The sequence below is a fragment of the Somniosus microcephalus genome, chromosome 14, assembly GCF_052327205.1.
Source record: "Somniosus microcephalus isolate GS21.2 chromosome 14, FLI_Smic_1.0, whole genome shotgun sequence".
NCBI classification, from domain to species: domain Eukaryota; kingdom Metazoa; phylum Chordata; class Chondrichthyes; order Squaliformes; family Somniosidae; genus Somniosus; species Somniosus microcephalus.
In genome coordinates this window covers 39,601,645-39,620,080 of record NC_141000.1, presented here as the reverse complement: position 1 = coordinate 39,620,080, position 18,436 = coordinate 39,601,645, and positions in this window count along the sequence as shown.

Below are 18,436 nucleotides of genomic sequence, written 5' to 3'. Positions count from 1 at the left end.
TGGCACGTGCGGGCGGGCCCTCCTAGGGTCGAGTGACGGGACGATTGACCAATCCTACACTTCAGTGACCTGACAGTCGACCAATTGGTGCGTGTGTGGGTGGGCCTTATCGTTCTGAACCGAGGTGAGTCGCCGCCATCTTGATTCCAAACTTTTCATTTCTTTTTCCCGCTTTCTGCGTGTTTCTTTTCAAATCTACATTTGAACCAAAAAGAAAGTTGCTTTTAAAACACAAATTGTTTTAAAAAGTTAATTAATTTGTAAATCTTTTTGCTAACCTCTATAATTTTCCTACCTTTCACCGTTTTTCCAGGCAGGCCTTGAAGCCTGGGCGTCTGTTGCCCAGCCATGCCAGATCTACGCACCGTCCATCCCGCTGGGCCCGGTTCCGAACAAGCGGCCAGCCATCTTGGTAAAGGCTGGCTGGACTCACTGCAAGCTCCACGCGCTTCATTTGCGCTAGCGCTGCACGGCGCACGCGCACCTCCACACAGAGCATGGCCAGAGGGAAGCGAGCAGGTTAGGGGGGGGCGTGCTCGGGAGGGGAGGGGGAGCGGAGAGGGTTACCCCGGCAACCGGGCTCACCAGCCGCAATCGGCCGTCTCAAGCCGCTCAGGCCCAGGCCCGGTCCCGGAGATCGGGAGGCGGAGAGGGGAGGAGGGTTACCAAGGCAACCGGGCCCGCCCAGCCGCAATAGGTCATCTCAAGCCCGGCCTCGGGAGTGCAGGGCTCGGGCTCACCGGGGCGCTGCGCTCGGCATGTCAGTGCATGGGGCGGCACGGAGCTCAGCCGAGCCATCGCCGGCACAGGGGAGAGGGTCTGCTGGCTCCCCCACTCCCTTTCTCCCCCCCTCCTTCCCCCACCTCCCCCACCCCTCCCCTCTCCCCCTCCCCTCCTCTCCCACTCCCCTCTACCCCTCCCCTCCCCTCCCCCTCCCCTTCCCTCCCCCTCCCCCCCTTCCTCCCCCTCCCCCCGTTCCTCCCCCCTTCCTCCCCCCTCCCCTTCCCCCTCCCTCCTTTCCTCCCCTTCCTACCCCCTCCCCCTCCCCTCCCCTTCCTCCCCCCTCCCCTCCCCTCCCCTTCCACCCCTCCCCCTTCCTCCCCCCTCCCCCTCCCCCTCCCCATCCCCTCCCCCTCCCCTCCGCCTCCCATCCCCCTCCCCTTCTCTTCCCCTCCCTTTCTCCCATCCCCCTCCCTTTCCCCCATCGCGCTCTCTCTCCCCCCTTCCCCCCCTTCCCCCCTTCCCTTCCCCCCTCCCCCTCCCCTTCCTCCGCCCCCTCCCCCCTCCCCGTCCCCCTCCTCCCCTTCCCTCCCCTCCCTCCCCCTCCCCCTCCCCCTCCCTCCCCTCCCCCTCCCCATCCCCTCCCCCTCCCCTCCCCCTCCCTTCCCCCTCCCCCCCTTTCCCCTCCTTCCCCCTCCCCCTCCCTTCCCCCAGTCACGCTCTCTCCCCCCCTTCCTCCCCTTTCCCTTCCCCCCCTTCCCCCCCTCCCCCTCTCCCCCTTCCCCCCCTCCCCCCCACCTTCCCCCCCTCCCCCCTTCCCCCAGTCGCGCTCTCTATTCCCCAAAGTCATGCTCTCTCTTCCCCCCCAGCCGCTCTCTCTCTTCCCCCCCAGTCACTCTCTCTCTTCCAACAACAACATGCCCTCGAAAAAGCCTCAGCATCGCCGGGCACTCCAGCTAGTCTATATATATAAAAGGATTGATCTGTCTGTCTGTCTGTCTGTCTGTCTATCTGTCTGTCTGTCTGTCTGTCCTTTGGTGTGTCTGTCCGGCTATACACTCTAAAGTTATAGAGCGTACCTACATGTGCGTTTCATCAAAAGAAAGCTTACGATTCCAGAACGGTCATAAGCATATTTACGTTTCGGCTGGACAAAAATTGCGCCCGCGGTATCCAAAAAACGTTCAAAATTCCGCTCATTATCCGCTCATTAGCATCGAGTGACATCGAGGTCGACCAATCGTACGGTCGAGCAACCCGACGGTCGACCAATCGCTGCGTCGCAGGGGCGGGTTCATCGCGCGTGCAGGCGGGCCCTCCTAGAGTCGAGTGACAGGACGATTGACCAATCCTACGCTGCGGTGACATGATGGTTGACCAATCGGTGTGGGCGGGCCTTATCGCTCTGAACTGAGGTGAGTGGCCGCCATCATGATTCCAAACTGTTCATTTCTTATTCCCCACTTTCTGCGTGTTGCTTTTCAAATCTACATTTCCAGCAAAAAAAAGTTGCTTTTAAAACACAAATTGTTTTAAAAAAAGTTAATTAATTTGTAAATCTTTTCTCTAACCTCTATAATTTTCCTACCTTTCAACGTTTTTCCAGGCCAGGGCCTAGGCTTTTCCAACTGCCAGCAGCACAACTCTAGTCCCAGGCTCCCGGCCTAGACAGAGACAAACACTGGCAGAGGGGAGAGGGTGTGCTGCCTCAGCTCCATTCCTGGGGTCAGTAGGTGGGGAGGCTTCATAAGCAACTGGGGTAGGTCGCAAGCCCCGAATAATAATCTGAAGATCCTGTGTTTGCAGCTGAGGAAATTTCTTCTGCTGACAGCCCCAGGTTAACGGCAGCCATCTTTGTCAAGGAGGGTGAAAAGTTTCAGTGCGACGCCATTTTGATTCAGTGTGTAACAGAGTGAATGCGCGGCCATCTTAGTACAGGAACATAGAGTGGGTGGGGCTTCTGTGCTCCCAATCGGGTCCTGGTGACCGAGATAGACAATCGACTGTGTGGGCGGGGCCTAATGTTTCCAACTGAAAAGCAAGCGGTGCCCATTGTTTGTGATACAACACATTGACAGGTGAGGACCCCTTTTTTAATAAAAAGATTGATGAGGTTGTAAAGTGTATGTTATAGAAAGATTTACCAAAAATGTTTTATAAGTACTTTAAGTTTCATGTTTCCCCACCCCTTGCTCCCCGACCCCTTGCTCCCCCACCCCTTGCAATGTCAGTGCAGGGGCCCGAGGCCTAGGCTTCTCCAATGGCCAGCAGCGCAACTCCATTCCCAGGCTTCTGGCCCAGACAAGGACCAACACTGGGAGAGGGACTGCTGGCTCCCCCCTCCCTTTCCCCCCTCCCTCCCTTCCCCCCTCCTTCCCCCACACCTTCCCCCACACCCCCTTCCCCCAACCACCCTTCCACCCCTCCCTTTCCCGGCTCCCCTCCCTCTCCCCCTCCCTTTCGACCCTTCCCCCACACACCCACACCCCCCCCTTCCCCACCTCACACCCCCCCACCCCCCCTTCCCTCCCTACACCCCCTTCCCCCCGCACAACTCCCACACGGTGGCATAGTGGTTAGCACTGTTGCCTCACAGCGCCAGGGACCCGGGTTCAAATCCGGCCTCGGGTGACTGTGTGGAGTTTGCACATTCTCCCCGTGTTTGCGTGGGTTTTCTCCGGGTGCTCCGGTTTCCACCCACAGTCCAAAGATGTGCGGGTTAGGGTGATTGGCCATGATAAAAATTGGCCCTTAGTGTTAGGGGGGTTTAAATACGTGGGGTTACGGAGTTACGAGGATAGGGCTTGGGTGGGATGGCTGTCGGTGTAGGGACCGGATGCTAGGGTTTGGATGATCAGCCATGATCTCGTTGAATGGCGGAGCAGGCTCGAAGGGCCGAATGGCCTACTCCTGCTCCTATCTTCTATGTTTCTATGTTTCTACCCCTTCCCCCCCACACTCCCCCACCCCCCCTTCCCCCCACACTCCCTTCCCCCCCCACACCCCCCCACCCCTTTCTTGCACCCCTCCCCACTCACCCCACCCCACCCTACTCCCCCCCACCCACCCCTTTCTCCCCCCCACCCACGCCCCCACCCACCCCTTTCTCCCCCCCACCCACGCCCCCACCCACCCCTTTCTCCCCTCACCCACCCCTTTCTCCCCCACCCACCCCACCCTTCTCCCCCCACCCACCCAACCCTTCTCCCCCACCCACCCCACCCAGCCGTTTCTCCCCCACCCCTTGCTCCCCCACACCTTGCTCCCCCACTCCTTGCTCCCCCACCCCTTTCCCCTTTCTCTTCTTCCCTCTCTGTCTCTCTCTCTCCCCTCCCTCTGTCTCTGCCTCCCTCTCTCTCTCTCTCATTCCCTCTCTCCCTCCTTTGCTTTCCTTCTCTCTCTCCTTCCCTCTCTCTCTCCTTCCATCTCTCTCTCCTTCCCTTTCTCTCTCCTTCCCTCTCTCTCTCCTTCCCTCTCTCTCTCCTTCCCTCTCTCTCTCTCCTTCCCTCTCTCTCTCCTTCCCTCTCTCTCTCTCCTTCCCTCTCTCTCTCCTTCCCTCTCTCTCTCTCCTTCCCTCTCTCTCTCTCCTTCCCACTCTCTCTCTCCTTCCCTCTCTCTCTCTCCTTCCTCTCACTCTCCTTCACTCTCTCTCCTTCCCTCTCTCTCTCTTTCCTTCGCTCTCTCCTTCCCTCTCTCTTCTCCCCCATCTCTCTCTTCCCCCCGTCACTCTCTCTCTTCCCCCCATCAATCTCTCTCTTCCCCCAGTCGTTCTCTCTCTTCCCCCCAGTCACTCGCTCTCTTCCCCCCAGTCACTCTCTCTCTTCCCCCCCAGTCGCTCTCTCTCTTCCCCCCCAGTCGCTCTCTCTCTTCCCCCCCAGTCGCTCCCTCTTTTCCTTTCCGTCGCTCTCTCTCTTCCCCCCCGTTGCTCTCTCTCTTTCCCCCAGTCACTCTCTCTCTCCCCCGTCACTCTCTCTCTTTCCCCCAGTCACTCTCTCTCTTCCCCCCCAGTCGCTCTCTCTCTTCCCCCCAGTCGCTCTCTCTCTTCCCCCCCAGTCGCTCTCTCTCTTCCCCCCCAGTCACTCTCTCTCTTCCCCCCCAGTCGCTCTCTCTCTTCCCCCCCAGTCACTCTCTCTCTTCCCCCCCAGTCCCTCCCTCTCTTCCAACAACAACAGGCCCTCGAAAAAGCCTCGGCACCTCCGGGCACTCCAGCTAGTCTACATATAGATTGGGCCAACCAAATTAGTAACAATACTGTAATGTATGTACCTTTAAGGGGAGAACTACTTATTACAGCTCCTGTATACTGTAGTACCGGCAGTGACCACACCTGTATATTAACCCTGAGTAGTGATCTGCAGAGTTTGTTCTAGAGTAACACTCATTCAGTAAACACCTGTTGAATCGTTCCCTGCAGTCTTGTTGTCTAATTATTGAAGGACACAACATCAAGATACACGGATCTAACATTGGCGATGAGCAGATTCGAACCTACCTGCAACTCTGCATCACCTCCCAGGGATTCGCTCCTGGAGAACAGTGGAAGAAGGCCGAGTCCAGAAGCACGGGAGTCGACCACGGGCAACCCCCCAGTCATCCAGCGGAGATTTGAGCATCGCAGGAGAGGCTGTCGAGAGCCAGGCTTGGCTTTCCAGTCACGGTGGTCCAGCGAAACGGGCTGGCAACAGGTACTGCACAGACCCTTCCCAGACAGCGGCGGCTAGAGCTGACCGAGAGGCAAAGAAAAAGGCTGAGCAGCATCGACGGGGGAGAGAGAGAGGGTAGAGCGCACAGGGCGCAGCCAGTGTTCAGGACCGAGCAGCATCAACAGGGAGAGAGATGAGAGAGAGCAGAGCGCAGCCGGTGTTCAAAGGCCGAGCAGCGTCAACGGGGGAGAGAGTCACGCAGGAAAATGCGCAGAGCGCAGCCGGTGTTCAAGGGCCGAGCAGCGTTAGCGGGGAAGAAAGGAAAGCGTGGGAGACGCCATTTTAAGCCGCAGCGGGGAAGAAAGGAAAGCGCGGGAGATGCCATTTTAAGCCAGTCTAACCACACCCAAAAATGCCGAAGAGTGGCAGTATCACAGCGTTCGACAATGAAGTCAAAGATTGGACGACATATGTCGAACGCATAGAAGTATACTGCAAGGCGAATGAAGTGCCAGATGACAAGAAAGCGCTGGTATTGTTGAATTCAATGGGTGCAAAAACGTATGGCTTACTACGAAACCTAGTAACCCCAGAGAAGCCAGTAGAAAAGGATTTTGAAAACATAGTGTCAATCCTACAGGACCACTTAAACCCCACACCGCTGCTGATAGCAGAAAGATTTAAATTTCACAAAAGAAACCAGCATAAAGATGAAAGTAATGGTGAGTATTTAACGGAACTGCGCAAGCTATCGAAACACTGCCAGTTTGGAATGGGACTAGCAGATACTTTAAGGGACAAGTTTGCGTGTGGGCTTCAAAGTGAAGGAACCCTGAAACGGCTTCTATCAGAAAATGATCTTACGCTGGACAAGGCTTTCAGCATTGCAGTATCACACAAAGCAGCAGCATGGGGCGCGGCAGAGATACAATGGAGACCGCAAGAATATGGCACAAATGAAATGTCATACGGAACAGTGAAGTGCTATCGCTGCGGCAGAACAACACACGACCATAATGATTGCTGGTTCAAGGACAAAGTGTGCAGACAGTGTGGAAAAGTAGGATGCATAGCAAGAGTCTGCAGGTCGGGAAAGAAAACCAGCAGCAAGAAATCTCCACAGGAGAAGTACAAGAAGGTACATAAGGTGACGGAGAGTAGTTCAGACGAACAGAAAAGTGATACAGACTCTGGAAGCAAGGAGCTGGGTTGTCTGAAACTACATAATGTGATCAAAATGGAGGATCACCAAACTATCTGGGTCACGCTCAAGATAGCAGGAGTCCAAGTGAAAATGGAATTGGACACAGGATCAGCCCTAACAGTCATAAACCGAAGGGACTACAAGCGGCTATTCTCACATATACCCTTGAGAGATACAAAGATTGTCTTCAAGATGTACACGGGGCAAAAAGTCTACCCCAAAGGAAAAACAAGGATGAACGTTATATATAACGGCAAGGAAACACCAAAAATGAACCTATATGTATTGCCAGATGGAGGACCACCACGACTAGGATGTGAATGGATCCGGAAGATACAGCTAGATTGGCATTCCATACAAGCACTAACTGTAGATGCCAAAAAGGATGACGACGTCGCACCTGGACGACTGTCAAAAATGCTAACTGCAGCACAAGAAGTGTTCCAGCAGTGACTCGGAACACTAAAAAGGCATAACAGCAACGATCAAAATAGAGGAAAATGCAAGCCCAAAATGTTTTAAGGCCAGACCGGTACCTTATGCGATCTGCCCAGCTGTCGAAGCAGAGCTGGAAGATTTGGAACATTCAGGAGTACTGTGCTGCCTTTCTTTAGGAATTTATGTTAGTTTTCCAGTTAATTCAGGGGTTTGAGTAATTTGGGTCGATTCCCATTGTGTGCCGCCACCTAGTGGATATTTGGTAACTAGCAACTGCAGTAAAATGCAGTAAAGTGCAGTAAAGCACTGGAAAGTGCAGTAAAGTAAACTACTGTATAGCACAGACCTGCAGCCACACATGGTCTGGAAGTTATATTGTTGTCATGCTTCAGCCTTGGACACTATTTGTCTGTAAGTACTTGAGAATGTTATAGATGATTAGTGTACACTATATTTTGCAGAAAATGTTTAGTTTGTAACTTTTCTTTGTAAGCAAACTTACACAGTTAGCCGTGAAGTGCTCGCTCTCTGTCTAGCTGGTTAACTTGTAGCTGTATTTTGATGCACTATGTACAGGGCTAATTTAAAGAGAATGCCTTCCAGTTTGCTAAATGTATATTCACAGTAAGATATGTTTCCACGTGTTTGGTAAATTACATGCCAAATGTACTGTGTTGCTCAGGCGTACTTAAATTTGTGTATGCTTATCAGTTATGTGCTTGTATACTAATGTGTGCTTCCACTTCTGTATTGTATTTCAGTTTCACAATAAGAATCTTTCAGTAAAGTTTACAAGAAAAGTCAAGCCTTGTGAATTTTATGGGAAGATATCAAGTTGTTAGCTACCTGTCTAGCTCTGCATAGGAACGCGCTGCAAGGGCAGAATAGTGAAAAGAGAACAGCACAGCGGGCTCAAGCACAAGAAGATACCACTCAGCTACCATGAGTCTACGCTCAGGAAGACAATATACCATAGAGGACGTCGACCAGCCAACCGAGAAGCATGAGCCTCTTCGAGCAAATGATGCCAAGTCACAGTCCTCTAAAGCATCCTCTGGATCATCTCGGTGGTCCAGCAGACCGTCGTCATCGACAGCTTCTGCAGCCGCCAAAGCACATGCCAAGGCAAAAGCTGCCCAGGCTCAATTGTCCTTCACTGAAAAAGAAGCTAGTGTGATGAAGCAGAGAGCTGACCTTACGAAGCAGAGAGCTGACCTCGACGCCAGTCTCCACATTCTCCAAAGCCAGAGAGCTGCCGCTGCCGCTGAAGCTGAAGCTGCAGCTTATGAAGAAGGTGAGGAGAACAAAGGCGGGGAGCACAGCCATGAAGCATATGTTCTAGAACAGCCCCTCAGTCCAGTGCAACGTACAAGTGAGTATGTCCAACAACACTCCAAATTGTTCTTCAAGGAAACATCCAGGTATCTCGATGCAGAACCAGCTACTCACCACAGTAACAAACAGCCTGTTTTCGGAGACACTGAGCTTAAAAGAGAAGAAACAAGTAAGACTTACCTGCAGAGACCTCCACAGCACTCGGCCAATCCAGCCAAGCAGTTCTCACCCGAGCCACAAGGTGCACAAGACCTCGCTAGGTACCTCATTTGCTGAGAATTGTTAAATTCAGGTCTTCTAGAATTTGATGACCGTCCTGAAAATTATTGGTCATGGAAAGCATCCTTCCTGAGTACCACCAAGGACTTGAATCTGTCAGCCAGAGAAGAACTAGATTTGATGACAAAGTGGCTCGGAGCTGAGTCGTCAGAACAGGTGAGGAGAATTCGCTCAGCGCACGTCCGCAATCCCGCAATCCCAAACCTGGTTTGGCGACGTCTCGAAGACTGTTATGGGACATCAGAAGTCATTGAACACGCACTGCTTAAGAAGATTGAGGACTTTCCGAAGCTAACCAACAAAGATAATGTCGAGCTTCGAGAACTGGGTAACATTCTCCTCGAACTGGAGTGTGCTAAGGGAGAAGATTACCTGACAGGCCTCTCGTATTTGGATACAGCTCGTGGGGTAAACCCAATAGTGGAAAATCTCCCCTACAACCTTCAAGAGAAATGGATAGATAAGGGGTCCAAGTACAAGGAGGACAACGGAGTAGCATTTCCTCCCTTCTCTCTCTTCTCCAGGTTCGTCCAACAACAGGCAAAGGTGAGGAATGATCCAAGTTTCACTTTCTCCACCTCCAGCAGTCACGCTCCTTCGAGAACAGAGAAACCCACAAAGTACAGCAACAAAGCCTCTGTGAGCGCGCACAAAACAGATGTTCCAGCCGAACCCCCAGGTTAAAAAGGGATAAACAAGTCCTACAACTCAGAGCAGCTGAAGGCAGTTAACAAGGGAAACTGGAGAAATCTGGTTAACCTGGTTCTCCTGTAGCTGGGCTCAGCTCAGCAAGTCTTTGTTTCAGGGCCTATAAAAACAGGCTTTGAAGTGCGATTTTCAACAGAGTGCTGAGAGTTGGGTGAGTCAGGGAGTTAGGTGAGGCAAGGCCTCAGAGCTTCGGCGGGTGCTTCAGCGGTAGAGCGGGCCTACAAGGGGCTCCAAAGACCAGGTAAGGCTTACTTTGCTGGTGGTATTGAACTAAGTTAATTTAAATTGATTAAAGGGGTAGGTCATGCCAGGAGAGCCCAGCCCCATGATGTGCTCCTCTTGCTCTATGTGGGAATTCAGGGACGCTGCCAGTGTCCCTGACCAACACGTGTGCCAGAAATGCATCCAGCTGCAGCTACTAACGGGCCATCTTGCGGCACTGGAGCTGCGGGTGGATGGGTTGTGGAGCATTCACGATGCTGAGAGGGTCACGACTTACTCATACAGTGAGTTGGTCACACCGCAGGGTAGGGCTGCACAGGCAGAAGGGAAATGGGTGACCACCAGGCGGAACAATAGAAGCAGGCAGGTAGTGCAGGAGACCCCTGTGGCCATCCCCCTTTCAACCAGGTATACCGCTTTGGATACTGTTGAGGGGGATGACTTACCGGAGGAAGGCAGCAGCAGCCAACTTCCTGGCACTGGGGGTGCTCCTGCTGCCCAGGAAGGGAGGAAAAAGAGTGGGAGAGCAATAGTGGTAGGGGATTTTATAGTAAGGGGAACAGATAGGCGTTTCTGTGGCCGTAGACGTGAATCCAGGATGGTTTGTTGCCTCCCTGGTGCCAGGGTCAAGGATGTCACTGAGCGGCTGCAGGGCATTCTGGAGGGGGAGGGCGAACAGCCAGAGGTCGTGGTCCACATTGATACCAACGACATAGGTAAAAAGAGGGATGAGGTCCTGCAGCAAGAATTTAGGGAGCTAGGTAGAAGATTAAAGAGCAGGACCTCAAAGGTTGTAATCTCTGGATTACTCCCGGTGCCACGTGCCAGTGAGTATAGGAATAGGAAGATAGAACAGATGAATGTGTGGCTAAAGAGTTGGTGCAGGAGGGAGGGCTTTAGTTTCCTGGATCACTGGGTCTGCTTCTGGGAAAGGTGGGACTTGTACAATTCGGATGGTTTACACCTGAACCAGAGGGGGACCAATATCCTTGCGGGGAGGTTTGCTAGCACTGTTGGGGGGGGTTTAAACTAACTTGGCAGGGGGATGGGATACAGAGTGGAGCTATAGTAGGGGGTGAATTACAGCCAAATACGGAGGAAAAAACAAATCAGCTGGGAAGGCAGAGCAAATATGTGAAGGCAAAAGGGAATATGGCAAGGCTGGAAGGCATTTATTTTAATGCAAGGAGTCTTGCAAATAAGGTGGATCAACTGAAGTTGTTGTTGAACACATGGGAGTATGATATTGTTGCTATCACGGAGACATGGTTGAGGGAGGGTCAGGACTGGCAGCTCAATATTCCGGGGTATTGTATCTTCAGGCAAGACAGAGGGGGGTGTAAAAGGGGAGGGGGTGTTGCAATATTAATTAAGGAGTCAATTACTGCTGTAAGGAGGGATGATATATTAGCGGGTTCCTCTAATGAGGCCATATGGGTAGAACTTAAAAACAAAAAGGGGGCAAGCACTTTGCTGGGAGTGTACTATAGGCCCCCAAACAGTCAGGGGGAGATAGAGGAACAGATATGTAGGCAAATCTCAGAGAAGTGCGAAAATAATAGGGTAATAATAGTGGGGGATTTCAACTTCCCCAATATTAATTGGGATAGTCAGAGTGTGAAAGGCTTAGAGGGTGCAGAATTCTTAAAGTGCATCCAGGAGAGCTTTTTGAGCCAGCGTGTAGAAAGTCCTACAAGAGAGGGGGCGGTACTGGACCTAATTCTAGGGAATGTAGCCGGGCAAGTGGTGGAAGTGTCAGTAGGAGAGCATTTTGGCGACAGTGACCATAATTCAGTGAGATTTAAGGTGGTCATGGAAAAAGACAAAGACGGCCCGGAAATAAGGGTTCTAAATTGGGGGAAGGCCGATTTTAATATGATAAGGCAGGATCTGGCCAAAGTGGACTGGGAGCAGCTACTTATAGGAAAATCCACATCAAAGCAGTGGGAGACTTTCAGAAGGGAAATAGAGAGAGTACAACGCCAACATGTTCCCGTAAAGGTCAAGGGTGGTACCAACAAGCAAAGGGAACCTTGGATGACAAGGGATATACAAAAATGCATTAGGAAAAAAAGGGGGGCTTTTGGCAGTTACAAAAGACAAAAGACGGAGGAAGCCCTAGAGGAGTATAAAAAGTGCATGGACATACTTAAAAAAGAAATTAGGAGAGCGAGGAGGGGCCATGAAATAACACTGGCGAGCAAAATAAAGGAAAATCCTAAGATGTTTTATAAGTATATTAAGGGCAAGAGGATAACCAGGGAAAGGGTAGGGCCCATTAGGGACCAAAGTGTCAATCTGTGTGTACAGCCAGATGATGTAGGCGGGGTTTTTAATTAATTTTTTGCATCTGTGTTCACTATGGAGGAAGACGATGTAGACATAGAAATCGGGCAAGGGGACTGTGATATACTTGAACATATTAGCATCGAGAGGGAGGAGGTACTAGCGGTTTTAGCAGGCCAAAAAGTGGATAAATCCCCAGGCCCGGACGAGATGTATCCCAGGCTGCTGTGTGAGGCAAAGGAGGAGATTGCAGGGGCTCTGACACAAATTTTCAGAACCTCTCTGGCCACAGGGGATGTACCGGAGGACTGGAGAACAGCTAACGTAGTACCATTATTCAAGAAGGGTAGCAGGGATAAACCAGGGAATTACAGGCCAGTGAGCCTAACATCTGTGGTAGGGAAATTATTGGAAAAAATTCTGAGGGACAAAATTAGTCTCCACTTGGAGAGGCAAGGATTAATCGGGGATAGTCAGCATGGCTTTGTCAAGGGTAAATCATGTCTGACCAATCTGATTGAATTTTTCGAGGGGGTGACAAGGTGTGTGGATGAGGGAAATGCTGTGGATGTGGTATACATGGACTTCAGTAAGGCTTTTGACAAAGTCCCGCATGGGAGACTGGTCAAGAAGGTAAGAGCCCATGGGATCCAGGGTGCCTTGGCATGTTGGATCCTAAACTGGCTGAGTGGCAGGAGGCAGAGGGTGATGGTCGAAGGTTGCTTTTGTGACTGGAAGCCTGTGTCCAGTGGGGTACCTCAGGGATCGGTGCTGGGTCCCTTGTTGTTTGTGATCTACATTAATGATTTGGATGAGAATGTAAAAGGTATGATCAGTAAGTTCGCAGATGACACAAAAATTGGTGGGGTGGTAAATTGTGAGGAGGAAAGCCTCAGGCTACAGGACGATATAAATGGGTTGGTCAGATGGGCGGAAAAGTGGCAAATGGAATTTAACCCTGAAAAGTGCGAGGTGATGCATTTTGGACAGACAAATAAGGCAAGGGAATACACAATGAGTGGTAGGGCCCTAGGAAGCACAGAGGGTCAGAGGGACCTTGGTGTACATGTACATAGATCCCTGAAGGCAGCGGAACAGGTAGATAAGGTGGTTAAAAATGCATATGAGATACTTGCCTTCATTAGCCGAGGCATAGAATATAAGAGCAGGGAGGTTATGATGGAGCTGTACAAAATGCTGGAAAGGCCATAGCTGGAGTACTGTGTGCAGCTCTGGTCGCCTCACTATAGGAAGGATGTGATTGCTTTGGAGAGGGTGCAGAGAAGATTCACCAGGATGTTACCTGGGATGGAGCGCCTCAGCTATGAAGAAAGACTAAACAGGCTGGGGTTGTTTTCCTTGGAGCAAAGAAGGCTGAGGGGGGAACTGATTGAGGTGTACAAAATGATGAGGGGCATAGATAGGGTAGATAAAGAGGAACTTTTCCCCTTAGTAGGGGGGTCAATAACAAGGGGGCATAGATTCAAGTTAAGGGGCAGGAGGTTCAGAGGGGATTTGAGGAGGAACCTTTTCACCCAGAGGGTGGTTGGAGTCTGGAACTCACTGCCGGAAAGGGTGGTAGAGGCAGGAACCCTCACAACATTCAAGAAGCATTTGGATGAGCACTTGAAATGCCATTGCATACAAGGCTATGGACCAAATGCTGTAAAATGGGATTAGATTGGACAGGGCTTGATGGATGGCGCAGACACGATGGGCCGAAGGGCCTCTTTCTGTGCTGTATAACTCTATGACTCTATGACTCTATGACTCAACCAATCCAGTTCTGCTGGGAATAAAGTGGATGACCCAGATCGTCAGTGTCCAATACACAAGAAGCCCCACCCACTCAAAAAGTGTCGAAGCTTTAGAGGCAAGCCTATTGATGAGCGCAAATCATACCTGAAAGAGAATCGCATCTGCTTCAGGTGTTGTGGGTCGACTATGCACATAGCAAAAGACTGCAAGGCGACAATCAAGTGCTTCGAGTGCAACAGTGAAAAACACATCGCAGCCATGCATCCAGGTCCTCCTCCTTCGACCACCAAGAGTGCTGCGGTTGACAAAGAGGATAGCGGGGAGCAAAGCGAAAGCGCATCTTCTTCGGTCACCTCCAAGTGTACAGAGGTTTGCGGAAATGCAAGCAGCCCACGCTCATGCTCCAAAATCTGCTTGGTTAAAGCATATCCTGCAGGGATAAAGGAGAAGGCAATCAAGATGTATGCAGTGCTTGATGAGCAAAGTAACAAGTCTCTAGCGAAGGCAGAATTCTTCAATCTCTTTGAAGTCAAGTCCAGCGCAGCTCCATACATGCTAAAAACCTGTTCAGGGACAACAGAGACTACGGGTAGGAGAGTTGGCAACTTCATGATCGAGTCCATGGATGGGAACTAGAGCTTCCCCTCCCCACCTTAATTGAGTGTGACATGATGCCAGATGATAGGACAGAAATTCCCTTCCCAGAGGTCGCACGCCATCAGCCCCACCTACAGCCAGTTGCCAACAAGATTCCAGCTGTGGACCCGGACGCTCCAATCCTCCTGCTCTTGGGAAGAGACATCTTAAGGGCGCACAAGGTGCATGAGCAAATCAACAGGCCCCACAATGCTCCTTATGCACAGCGGCTTGACCTGGGATGCATCCTCGTGGGTGGAGTTTGCCTGGGAACAGTCCACAAACCAACGGATGTCAATGTCTATAAAGCAAACGTTTTGCACAATGGTCGCACATCCTGTCTCAGCCCATGCCCAAACAGGATCCAGGTAAAGGAAGACTACGATGGCATGATGCAGCATCATAGGTCAACCTCCTCTGCCTGTGAGGAAGAGGCAGGCCTCACTTTGAGCACAGACAGCCTAGGATGCTCAGTGTTTGAAAGGTCCAAGGATGATGACAAGCCAGCACTATCCATGGACGACAAAGCTTTCCTAACCATCAGTGCCCTGAGGAGGTTTTTTGCAATCCGTGGTCCAGCCAAACTTCTCCGCTCTGACAGGGGGACTAACTTCGTGGGTGCCTGTAAGGAGTTGGACATCCACACGGACGATGCAGCAGTAGGAAGCTACCTCCAAAAGAAAGGATGCACGTGGTTGTTTAACCCCCCGCATTCATCCCACATGGGTGGTTCATGGGAGAGGCTCATCGGTGTTGCCAGGCATATTCTGGATGCTATGCTGCTTCGGACGGGACCTACTCATCTCACACACGACGTCTTGAGCACTCTCATGGCTGAAGTCTTGGCGATCATGAATGCAAGACCCCTGGTGCCGGTGTCCACCGACCCAGATATGCCTGCAGTCCTCACCCCAGTGACGCTCCTGACTCAAAGGATGAGTGCTATTTCAGCCCCCTCTGGAAACTTCGACATGGCTGAGCTGCACAGGAAGCAGTAGAAGCAAGTCCAGTGTCTTGCAGACACTTTTTGGAAGAGATGGAGAGGAGAGTATTTGTCCACCCTACAGAGCCATAGGAAATTGTCAGAAGACAAGCCAAATGTCAAAGTGGGAGATGTTGTCTTGCTGAAAGACAGCCAAGCACACAGAAATGAATGGCCAGTGGGAGTGGTTGTCAAAACACTGCCGAGCAGGGACAAGAGGGTCCATAAGGTGGAGGTGAAGATTGTCAAGGAGGTTACTGTCAAAGTGTTTCTGAGGCCAGTCTCAGAGATCGTAGTCCTCCTTTCTGAAGAAACCTAGAGAAAGGATTCTGAGTATGTTTGCAGCCAAAGGACATTTTCTTTAGGTTTGTTTTGTATCTGTAGTGGTACAATCAAGCGGGGATTGTGCTGCCTTTCTTTAGGAATTTATGTTAGTTTTCCAGTTAATTCAGGGGTTTGAGTAATTTGGGTTGATTTCCATTGTGTGCCGCCACCTAGTGGATATTTGGTACCTAGCAACAGCAGTAAAACGCAGTAAAGTGCAGTAAAGCACAGGAAAGTGCAGTAAAGTAAACTACTGTATAGCACAGGCCTGCAGCCACACATGGTCTGGGAAGTTATATTGTTGTCACGCTTCAGCCTTGGACACTATTTGTCTGTAAGTACTTGAGAATGTTATAGATGATTAGTGTACACTATATTTTGCAGAAAATGTTTAGTTTGTAACTTTTCTTTGTAAGCAAACTTACACAGCTAGCCGTGAAGTGCTCGCTCTCTGTCTAGCTGGTTAACTTGTAGCTGTATTTTGATGCACTATGTACAGGGCTAATTTAAAGAGAATGCCTTCCAGTTTGCTAAATGTATATTCACAGTAAGTTGCGTTTCCACATGTTTGGTAAGTTACATGCCAAATGTACTGTGTTGCTCAGGCGTACTTAAATTTGTGTATGCATATCAGTTATGTGCTTGTATACTAATGTGTGCTTCCACTTCTGTATTGTATTTCAGTTTCACAATAAGAATCTTTCAGTAAAGTTGACAAGAAAAGTCAAGCCTTGTGATTTTTATGGGAAGATATCAAGTTGTTAGCTACCTGTCTAGCTCTGCATAGGAATGCGCTGCAAGGGCAGAATAGTGAAAAGACAACAGCACAGCGGGCTCAAGCACAAGAAGATACGACTCAGCTACCATGAGTCTACGCTCAGGAAGACAATATACCATAGAGGACGTCGACCAGCCAACCGAGAAGCATGAGCCTCTTCGTGCAAATGATGCCAAGTCACAGTCCTCTGAAGCATCCTCTAGATCATCTCAGCGGTCCAGCAGACTGTCGTCATCGACAGCTTCTGCAGCCGCCAAAGCACATGCCAAGGCAAAAGCTGCCCAGGCTCAATTGTCCATCGCTGAAAAAGAAGCTAGTGTGATGAAGCAGAGAGCTGACCTTACGAAGCAGAGAGCTGACCTCGACGCCAGTCTCCACATTCTCCAAAGCCAGAGAGCTGCCGCTGCCGCTGAAGCTGAAGCTGCAGCTTATGAAGAAGGTGAGGAGAATGAAGGCGGGGAGCACAGCCATGAAGCATATGTTCTAGAACAGCCCCTCAGTCCAGTGCAACGTACAATTGAGTATGTCCAACAACACTCCAAATTGTTCTTCAAGGAAACATCCAGGTATCTCGACGCAGAACCAACTATTCACCACAGTAACAAACAGCCTGTTTTCGGAGACACTGAGCTTAAAAGAGAAGAAACAAGTAAGACTTACCTGCAGAGACCTCCACAGCACTCGGCCAATCCAGCCAAGCCATCCTCACCCGAACCACAAGGTGCACAAGACCTCGCTAGGTACCTCATCCGCTGAGAATTGTTAAGTTCAGGTCTTCTAGAATTTGATGACCGTCCTGAAAATTATTGGTCATGGAAAGCGTCCTTCCTTAGTACCACCAAGGACTTGAATCTGTCAGCCAGAGAAGAACTAGATTTGATGACAAAGTGGCTCGGAGCTGAGTCGTCAGAACAGGCGAGGAGAATTCGCTTGGCGCACGTCCGCAATCCCACAGCAGGCCTCAACCTGGTTTGGCAACGTCTCGAAGACTGTTATGGGACAGCAGAAGTCATTGAACATGCACTGCTTTAGAAGATTGAGGACTTTCTGAAGCTAACCAACAAAGATAATGTCAAGCTTTGAGAACTGGGTGACATTCTCCTCGAACTGGAGTGTGCTAAGGGAGAAGGTTACCTGACAGGCCTCTTGTATTTGGATACAGCTCGTGGGGTAAACCCAATAGTGGAAAAGCTCCACTACAACCTTCAAGAGAAATGGATAGATAAGGGATCCAAGTACAAGGAGGACAATGGAGTAGCATTTCCTCCCTTCTCTCTCTTCTCCAGGTTCGTTCAACAACAGGCAAAGGTGAGGAATGATCCAAGTTTCACTTTCTCCACCTCCAGCAGTAACGCTCCTTCGAGAACAGAGAAACCCACAAAGTACAGCAACAAAGCCTCTGTGGGCGCGCACAAAACAGATGTTCCAGCCGAACCCCCAGTCAACCAATCCAGTTCTGCTGGGAATAAAGTGGATGACCCAGATCATCAGTGTCCAATACACAAGAAGCTCCTCCCACTTAAAAAGTGTCGAAGCTTTAGAGGCAAGCCTATTGATGAGCGCAAATCATACCTGAAAGAGAATCGCACCTGCTTCAGGTGTTGTGGGTCGACTATGCACATAGCAAAAGACTGCAAGGCGACAATCAAGTGCTTCAAGTGCAACAGTGAAAAACACATCGCAGCCCTGCATCCAGGTCCTCCTCCTTCGACCACCGAGAGTGCTGCGGTTGACAAAGAGGATAGCGGGGAGCAAAGCAAAAGCGCATCTTCTTCAGTCACCTCCAAGTTTACAGAGGTTTGTGGAAATGCAAGCAGTCCATGCTCATGCTCCAAAATCTGCTTGGTTAAAGCATATCCTGCAGGGATAAAGGAGAAGGCAATCAAGATGTATGCAGTGCTTGATGAGCAAAGTAACAAGTCTCTAGCGAAGACAGAATTCTTCAATCTCCCTGAAGTCAAGGCCAGCGCAGCTCCATACACGCTAAAAACCTGTTCAGGGACAACAGAGACTACGGGTAGGAGAGTTGGCAACTTCATGATCGAGTCCATGGATGGGAAACTACAGCTTCCCCTCCCCACCTTAATTGAGTGTGACATGATGCCAGATGATAGGACGGAAAT